The sequence below is a fragment of the Diospyros lotus genome, chromosome 12 (genome assembly GCF_014633365.1).
Source record: "Diospyros lotus cultivar Yz01 chromosome 12, ASM1463336v1, whole genome shotgun sequence".
Taxonomy (NCBI): Eukaryota; Viridiplantae; Streptophyta; class Magnoliopsida; order Ericales; family Ebenaceae; genus Diospyros; species Diospyros lotus.
The window spans coordinates 13,852,416-13,863,042 of NC_068349.1; the positions used below are offsets into that span (position 1 = coordinate 13,852,416).

The 10,627-nt window shown below is 33.1% G+C and overlaps 1 protein-coding gene across 1 annotated transcript in view; it reads left to right on the plus strand.

Annotated features, from left to right (window-relative positions):
- The window catches only part of LOC127813881 (uncharacterized), a 51,278-nt gene extending 43,359 nt beyond the window's left edge, over positions 1–7,919 (plus strand). Inside the window, exon 5 of the transcript XR_008026239.1 lies at positions 7,731–7,919. The gene's annotated coding sequence lies outside the window, so the exon portion shown is untranslated. The remainder of the gene's footprint in view (positions 1–7,730) is intronic.
- The last annotated feature ends 2,708 nt before the right edge of the window (positions 7,920–10,627 follow it).

Genomic DNA, 10,627 nt, shown 5'->3' on the forward strand with positions numbered 1-10,627 from the left:
ATGAATATTATGAATGCATTACTTCTTATTGATGTTCTTGTTGAATGTATGATTCCTATTTACATGAGCATTAGAATTTTCATTATTTTGCTCCAATTCTTTTCTTTTTTTTTTTTTTTTTTTTTTTGTTCAAATGGAATAATCTTTTAAAATCATTCCTATTTTTGGCAAAAATGTCCTTTTAGATCATGACAAAAAAGGGGAGAATTTTGGATTTTTAATAAAAGTTTTATCATCATCAAAAAGTGAGAGATTGTTGTTTCGTTTTTTATGATATTTTGATGATGAAAAACTTTATATCTTCAGAATTTGAAAATGAAATATATTTCACATATTTGGACATTGAAAATGAAATATCCAAATAATGCCAAATGATAGATTTATTCTCAATATATGCAAAAATTCTTTTCCGTATAAACTTTTAACTTGGAAGAAGATTTATTTTGAAATCAAGCGATGTGTAAAGAAGAGTTTCAAAATTCATTCAAAAACATAAACACTCTTTTAAAACGCAAAAGCAAATTGTTTATCGTGTTGGAGAAACTATCGATCGTTTTGTGCCTTCGAAAATGGGCTATCGAATCAAGGAAAAATTGTTGATCTGTTTGATAAAACTGTTGATTGGCTTTGGCCTTTAAGCTTAAACAGTCAACCATTCTTATAAGCTGTCAACATGGCATTTTCACACTTTCTATAATTTTTGTATAAGTTCAAAAAATGTCGATCATCACTGTAACATGTCAAAGGTTTTTCAAAACTATTGACCTTTTTGTTAAAGCAGTTGTTATGCTAGGAAAAAATTGGGGGGGGGGGAATGAAAATTTTTTGAAAGAAAAATAAAGGCTTGTCGCGAGGGCTAGCCTTGCTGCACGGTAGCTCGCGAGCGCCCACCTCACGGTAGTCTTGCAACAAGCAACCACGAGGCAGCTCATGGCTAGGGGCTGGCCGCGAGCGCTAGCCTCATGGCAGCTTGCCACGAGGCAACTCGCGACAGCTTCGTGACAAACTCCCCTTCTCGATGAAACCTAAGCTCCACTAAGCGATCGCCACGTGTGTGACGATCTGCAAATTTCCTCAATTATAATTACAATCAGCTAATAACCCAAATACATGGGCGGGGTTCTACCCCAAAATAATACAACAGCAGAAAAAAATAAACATAGAACAATCACTCAAGGGCTTAATCATACATTACAACATAATAACTAGATAAACCAAACAAGCCACACTGTCCGTGCCCCTGATCACAACTCGTACGTCACGGATCTTTATAGTCGGGATTGCCCTATACACATAGTTATTTGCTACTAACACACCAAATAGTCTAACCACTGCGTCAGCTCCTACACTTGAAATGATTGTAAAAACAAGATGAGCCACAAGGCTCAGCAATCATAATAAAAGATTGGAGGTAAGGTTAGGCACAGATCTCCCACACCAGAACACATCCCACTATCAATAGGTAAGACAGACCAAAACTAGAAATAGCCATACTTGACATAAGCCTCACTAGACAAAGTTAATTCATAAATAAACCACAATTGAGTACACCTCGCTACATAACAATAACAAAGCTGGGAATACATCCCTCACCCATAACACTCCCGCACAAAGTGCCATGCTGCATATAAAAATTCCATGCCATACCATGCAACATTGAATAACTAGTGCTCAGCATAGATATAACAATGCACATAATGGTCCTTGGGGCCCACATAGGAAATGCACATCTTGGCACCCAAGCCTAGCATACAAACCTGCCATAACCATGAATTGGCTGGCATAAAGCCCATGAGCCCGAGGCTCCCACAACACGATCCACACGAGCCTGAGGCTCCCATCATAATCAAATGCCCAAGTTCCCGAGTCATAGCTATTTGGAGCCCAGCTCACACTCATAGCTATAGAGGGTCAACTCCATACCACAAACCACAATCGTATACCAAATCAAATGGTAACCACGCAATGCAACAAATAATAAATGTAATGGCTCTTACAACATTAACGTGATGACAAAGCCCCCATAAGTCAAGCATCAGGCCATACTATGCCCATATAAGAACCCACACAGGAAAAATGCTCTAAATGCACATGCTCGCCTATCGTACCCAAATTGGCACTCAACAGGCCAACCGAGTTATGACAATGAGAACACTTTCCCGTACATACAAAGCATGAGCCCCAATGAATGTAAGCCCAATCCCATGCACTGTAATGTCACTCAATATGCCACATAATGGCAAATCCGATTAACAGTGATCAAGTACCGATCGACAATCTGTGACTAGGAACAACTGGTCAACAGCCGCCCTTGGCCCGATGACGGTTCGCTCCAGTGTCACAACCAATCAACACGTTGTATACTCTATAGGCTTTACTTGCATTTGAATAACTAAGAAATGTGCCTTGATTGCTTTTAGCTTGAAACTTTCCAAGATTATCTTTAGTATTTAAGATGAAACATTTACACCCAAACACTCTAAAGTATGATACATTAGGCCTTTACTGAAATATAGTTCAAATTGAGTTTTCTTTATGCCTTGTCTAAGATTAAACTTATTTAGAATGTAGCAAGCAATGTTAACGGCTTCAACCCAAAAATATGCTGGCAAGCTATTTTCTAACAACATGGTTCTAGCCATCTATTGGAGAGTCCTATTTCTTCTTTCTACAACTCCATTTTGTTGAGGGGTTCTAGGAGTTGGAAATTGATGATGGATTCCGTTTTCTTCACAAAATTCCATAAAGAGTCTAATTTCGAATTCCCCACCATGATCACTTATAATAGTGACAATTTCATTTTCTTGCTCTCTTTGGATCCTTTTAGCTAGCTTAACGAAGTTTTAGAATGCCTCATCCTTCGAGGCCAAGAACATAACCCAAGTGAACCTAGAGAAGTCATCCACTATCACAAATGCATAAAATTTTCCACCCATACTTCTAGTTTGGGTAAGACCAAATAAGTCCATATGCAATAATTGTAAGGGCCTTTTAGTTGAAATTTCACTTTTTGATTTAAATGAGGCTCTAGTTTGTTTTCCTTGGCAACACAAATCACATGAAACTTCCTCATTGAAATTTATTTTGGGGAGGCCTATAACTAGATCCTTATTACCTATCTTTCTAATCAGATTTGGATTAACATGACCTAACCTTCTATGACATAAGAGGACTTCTTCATTTTTCACCATTAGGCATTTTACATTAATTATATCAATGTCTGCTATATAAACATTTCCTTGTCCACTAGCACAAATAACAATAGCATTATTACTATCAACGACAAGACAATATTTTTAACGAAATATAACTTCATACCCATCGTCACAAAATTGACTAATACTGAGCAAATTGTGCTTTAAACCATATACTAAAAGAACATTCTTTATAGTGGTGAGATGAGGTCTACCAACCATACCAATTCCAACCACTTTACCTTTAGCATTGTCACCAAACATGACAAATCCACCATCCTTGTGAGTGAGATCCAAGAATAGGTCTCTCTCACCGGTCATGTGCTGTGAGCACCCACTATCCATATACCATTTGTTGCTTATTGTAGCCCTCACGCACATCTGCACATATAAAATCACCTCTTAGATTTGGGCACCCATCTAAAGACGGGTCCCTTGTAACCTACTTCATAATGATCAACAGCTTGAGAAATTTTGGAAGTGCATGCATATGACTCATTTTCAGTTTTGTATCTTTCACTTTCTAACTCTCTCATAGTTTAAGCTACTCCTTTAGGTATCCACATCCTAACTTCTTTGGTCTTCCTAGGTTGTGGCTGCCATCTAGGTTGTCTTCATTCTCTTTTTGGTGCCTTGGTTCTAGGTCTAGGTTTGGTATTTCTTTTAGAAAGCATGGTAGCTAGAGATTTTCCAATAACATTCTTTTCAACCACTAACTTATTGTTTTGATCTTTTAGAGCCTTGATTTCCTCTTTAAGCTTGATAGACTCATCGACATTTTTGGATTCATTCTCTTTTTAGTTCCATTGTCTTCTCTTCTAGGATCCTTATTTCATTTTTTAGGTTTTCATTTTCTTCCTTGAAACTTTTCTTAGAATTTCTTAATTCCTTCTTAATAACTGATATTCCTTGAACAGTTTTTCATAAGCATCTTGTAATTCCTCTAATTCATTTATATCCTCATCTTGATCTTCCATGCCTATAAGACATACATGAGCTTCTTCATCTTTGGATTGGGACGACTCACTAGAGGCATCCGCATCCCATGTTGAGAGGACACGTTTCTTAAATTTCTTAATTTTTATTCTTTTCTACCTTCTTGTCTGATTTCTTTTCTATCTTGTCTTTTCTTTATTCGGGACAATCAAATTGCATATGTCCTACTTTCTTACAGTTATAACATGTAGGAGGAAATCTTTTACGCACTTTATATTTCTTCCTCATTAGCTCAACAAATGTTCTAGTTAGGAGGGCAGATTCATCATCATCTTCTTCTTCGCTAGATTCTGATTCTTCATTTGCTTTTAACACTAAAGTTTTCTTTCCTTTAGGATTATCTTGGTTTGTTTTGTTCAATATCAATTCATGAGTTAGAAGAGTACCTATTAATTCTTCCATTTTTAGCACTTTCAAATTTTTAGCTTGTGAAATTGCAGTCACCAAAGGTTGCCATTCTAGAGTTAAGGACCTAAGAATTTTTTTAACTTGATCTTCTTCGGACACCACTTTTCCTAACATCTTGAGATTATTTATTATCTTTTGAAACCTACCGTTCATGTCACTTATGTTTTCATTTTGAAGCAATTTAAATTCTTCATATTGAGTCATCAAGAGACTAATCTTAGTGTCTTTGACTTGATCTGTTCCTTCATACACTACTTTTAGTTTTCTCCATATCTCATTGGATGTAGAGCACGCAGACAACTTTTCATATTCACTAGGAAGTATTGAGCAAAAGATTATAAATTTGGCTTTATGATCCATTTGATGTTTTTTAATATCTTCTTCATTCCATTCCTTTTCTTCAAACCCAATTGTAACAAACCCATCTCTAACAATCTTCCACAGTTGATAATCTATAGAAAATAAATATGATTTCATTCTCATCTTCCAATATGCAAAGTTTGTACCATCAAAAAATGGTGGTCTAGTGGGTGAAGGGCCTTCAGGGATGGATTGACTAGTGAATAAGTCCATTTCGATCTCTTCTAAGTTTAAATATATATTATGAGTTCAACTACCTAAGAAGCCTACTCTGATACCAATTATCGGTCCCTTAGAGTATGGCCACTCAAGAGATTGGTGAATTGAGTGCTCTTAAAAATTTTATTAAATTGAATCCAAACAAATACTATGATTATTGATTTTAAGATATCAAACCCACTGCAATAACAAATAGAATAAAGAATGAACAATGGAGAATACAACAATATATAGTGGTTCGGTGTCGATACACACACCTACTCCACTCTCCCAAGGTCTTAACCACCATTGGGGTTCCACTAAATCAAACACTAAGGTTTCCACACTAGTTCACCTTGAAAACTAAAACCACATACACACCTAGATTCAAAATTGTTTTAGGTAACCACTACAATCCACGAAAACGTTTAAGAGTTACAAAGATTTCAACTTGTCCACACTTGGACTGAATATAAATAATAAAAAGCACAATAACTCAAAGCAATAAAACATAATAATATACCCTTGATCTAATGATCGAAAGATGACAAGTGAGCTACTATTGCTTTGGCGGCTTGTTGAAGGAAGATCAATACGCTCAGAAGCCGTTTGATATTTTGGATTTTGCTTGAACGCGTTGATAGACTGATTTGTATGCTATGAGAGCTCAGAGTTGCATTAGGGTTCTTTTGGTTGTGGAATAGGGGTTTATATATGAGAAAACAACGACCGGCAAAAGATATACAAAAAATTTGTCCACTAAACCTGTCGAGTCGACTTGGCTAAACCTCAAGTCGACTCGATTTGAACTCGAGTCGACTCGACTACACATCGAGTCGACTCAGTTGGAGCTCAAGTCAACTCGACTGAAATTGAGTCGACTTGGCTGACCGAGCAACAAAACACACAAAAATCACCTTCTCAGCCGAGTGGACTTGGAAGTCGACTCAATCAATACAAAAAGCTATTTAATGCTTTAAAAACATAAGAAATTATTTTAAACCTTTTCAAAAATTATTCAAACAATCTTTTAAAACAATAATAACATTTTAAAAATGTTTTTGCAACATAAAATAATTTATACGATAATTTAGGGGGCATCATTTTACGTGAGCGATATGAATTTTTGTTAATCGTCAAAATTTAACAACTATATAAAAATACGAAGTTGGCTCAACAATGACGACGTTTCCTGTCAAATAAAATCCTTGTTGTATCTAGACAACAATACAAATAATTTTAATTAATTTAGAATTAATTTTTAAATATATACAACTTTTGACATTTTTAGATATCATAGAACTAAAGAATGGGTTTGATCCTTTGAACCCGTAAAGACTAATAATGACAGTGGTGGTTGTTGGCTGACCACCACTTGTTGCAATTTTTTATTTTACTTTTTGTCCTTTTTCTGCAATTACATTGAAAGGGACGAGGAGAAACTTTGACAATTTCTAAGAAGTTAACGGTCTAAAAGGAAAATTAATTCACCATTACCATAAAATTCATGAGGTGTGTATTAATTTTAAAAGCACATGAATAGTGGATACAATAATATGTGAAATTTACCTAAATTGTTCTTAAAATGATTATTTTGTTTAATTATTTTAAAAGCGAGAAAGAAAGATCCTGTCACTTATAATAAGGCAGTGGTGGATTCACGTATGAACTGTCTTGGATAATTCATTATTAAAATTAATTTTTTAGTGTAAAAAAATTAAAATTAAAATTTTAATATAAGAAAATAATTTTTAATAATAATTCAATTAAAAAAATTATAATTCATCTCAAGATTTATGATATGTAGTTCTACAAGTAAAAAAAAAAAATTATCTCCTTATATATAGATTTCTAGATCTTAGATATTTGAGTCATTCGCGAATCCGAGCTTTCCAAGTGTCTGGCCTCTAACTCGTGATACGAGGCACGCGTCTGTTGGCAAAGAGAGTGGAATAGGAGTGTTAGCTCGAGAAATCTTTCATTTGTTCCTTGAAAATTACCTGGGAACTACACGTGTGCCTAACAAATCTTTCAATTTCAAAGGAAATGCTTTATAACAATGCCCTGATGCAAGTAATGTGATTCTCACATTAACATGATTAAAAATCAGTTTGGAGTGAGCATTAAGAGGATTAGATCAGATAATGCTAGAGATTTTTTCAATTTGAACTTTCATTAGAGTATTTTGTGCATCAAAATGTCATCTTTCACATGAATTTGGAATCGTCAAAATCAAATTAGTCAATTTGGAGATATCATTGATTGTAACAAAGTTGTCTCATTCTATATTTTCTAGACTTTCCATTCCAAAAAGAACTTTCCATACATAACTCAAATACTCAAATTTTTAGAAAGTTCTCTAAAAATTTGTTTCCATATATAATGAAATCTCTATATCATGACTTTATATGGAGCACTTCATATCGTGTGTTAGCATATATATGGACATTGCATTCAATATACGCGCTAGACGGTTTGCCCGCGAGGATCCCACTAGTTTCAGTTTCAGTTCAATTTATATGTTGCTTAAATGGCACGTGCATGCACTATAATTTATTTAATTTTATTTGTTAGGGAGAAAGAAAAATTGTGTTGAATTTAAGCCATTTGGGAAGACAAAAGGGAGTGTGGAAAAGGAGATTCAGAGAGGAAGCACAGTCCAGAAGGCAACAGTCCAAGCGCTCGCGCACACAGAGACGAGACACAGAAAGAAATCAAGCTTCAGTCTGTACGCCTTCTCTTTTTCTCTTTTCTTTTTCTTTCCCCTTTTTAGGTCAGCTCTCAGCCTTACCCTTGGGGATGGGAGACGTGGGACAGAGGCTCACTCAGTGCTTCCAAATTATTCGTATTTTTATTACTAAGAATATAATCTTTTATTGCATTTGCTTATATATAATTTTAATATTAATTTTAACATCACTGTGTTTGTCTTTTGTCATAAGAACAATAATAATAATATTCTTTTATTGATGTACTCTTTTTAAAGTATAATATTTAAAAGGTTGAGATAAGATAGGAGGATGAATTAGAAGCCCAATCATGTCCAGCTCACATCACCACACCAGCAGTCAGTCACTTTATTAATAATAATAATAATAATAATAATCAAGGAGGTCGTAATGGCAAACGGCCCCCCTTAAGCTCAAGGTTGAATCAAGTCAAATTCACTATTGTCCATAATATTAATTAATGGATCTTTCTTATTTGGATTTCCCGTTTCAGGAATTCATTATGTACAACCTTCTTTTTGTGCTTCATCTAATTTTTTATTACATAAACTTGTGATTAATAATAGACATGAACATTATAGAGTACAAGCCTGAATCAAAAATAGCCAATAAAAATATGGTGGTGGTGACGTAGGTCGTACGGAAATAAAAATTAAAAAAAAATAAGATACGAAATGAGAATAAAAATGAAAAAATATTTTAAAAAAAAAAAAAGAAACGAAAATGTGAAAAAATGAGTAAATAAAAAAATATAATTTTTAATATAAAAAATAGTTATTCAATCTAAAATAACACATAAATTTCATAATGCATTCAAATAGATTTTAGAAAAAATTAAAATTTTTGACTTGAAGACGAAAAAAATTTAATTTCTATTCATGGATCTATATTTTCCTACTATCACAAAATGGTTACGAAAATTTTTTAAAATTATAAAAATAAGTGCTGAGGTAGGAGTCACACTCCTCCTCCTTCATAGCTAACTTCAAGAAACAAATGTCTCAGGCCTCTAGGGGCATAGTCAAGTGGTAAAGGAGTAGGCTGAAAGTTTGTCTGAAAGTTCTTAGTGTGGGTTTGATTCTTGGGAGAAGCAGAATGCTTCCTTCTGGGGGAGAACCTTAGGAGTGCTATTAGCGGTGTTAAGGCTTATCATCCTGATCATTTGGGCACATCCCTCGATTTATCTTCTCAGTGTAGCTCTAAGGACAGGGTGACTGAGGACGCCAGTAATGGAGCATAATCCCAAAAAAAAAAAAAAAAATGTTTCAGTCTCCATAGGCATAACACAATAGTAAAACACTAGAAGGTTAAATGAATATCGAAGGTTCAAATTCTTGTGAAAGTAAAGTCTTGGTGTGTCATATTGCTCCTTTGAAGATTATGTCTGCACGACGTAAAAGATGATTCACAAGAAAGACAATCACTTCTCAAATATCTATTTTAAGTGTGTATAAACTGTGACCGTATTTGGATTTATCTAGAGAATGAATCAAATGAGAAGATCGCTCTTTTCCGTAACTAATTAGGCAAACCTCGAAATCTGAATCATAAAAAAAAAAGTCTCAACTTCAATTAAAAAAATTGGGAATGCAAATGGAAAGGACGGGTAAATCATACCAAAGATTATTAAACTTTAGTGTGTTTTTCATTTTGATCACTAAACTTTAATTTTTTTCAATGTGATTACAGAAATTTAAAAAGTTTTACAATGTGGTCACATATAAGATTTTTCAGCCACTTTATAATCAAAGTGGATGACGTGGCGCTGATGTGACAAATAATAAAAATATTATGTAATAATATTTTAATATAATACTATTATATATTGACACGTGACACGTTCTTATTGGTTGTTATCGCATAATAATTTTTATTATTTGTCATATTAGTCAGAAAATCTTATATGTGACCACGTTACAAAAAATTTTAAACTTATATGATCACATTGAAAAGAATTAAAATTTAATAATCAAAATTAAAAATACACTAAAATTTAATATTTAACCTGAAAAAGGACCTTCCACCCGACCGTACTGATCGAACACTTCCAGCAAACCAACAAATTGCATGCAAAGTCGTTATATAACCCACCATCCCTCTTAATTCTATTTGTTATATGTTTATGGGCACCACCTACCTCTAAACCCACCCCCATTAATAATTAATACTTGTCGATATATCCTATCCTATTATTATATTACTTTCTATCACCTCATAGATATGTCTTTGTATTAATCATATATTAATATATAGTATATATTAAATATGTATTTGTAGTTATGATTATAATATGCATGTGTTAAATAATAAAAATAAATAGTTGTTAATAATATATATTTATTATATATCTTTTTATTTTGAATCTTGAATATATATATATATATATGCCTTTATTAGTTAATAATAAAGATATTATATTTTAAAATTAAAATCAATATCAATATATAATAATAAATAAATGTCATTATATCTGCTACACTCTTTAACTACTTTTGGATAAATTACACTATTTGGTCTTAAATTTTACACTCCATAACAAATTAATAATTATATTTTATTAAAATTTAATTTCTATTTTATTTTTTTTTATAAATTTGTATTAATAAAAACATCACTTAACATTAAAATTAATCTAAATCTCACAATTAAATAATATTAGATATTATATTAATATATATGACGTTAATTTTTATTGAAAGAATTGGATAATAATTGGAAGAGGTGGTGATAAAAATTAAAATA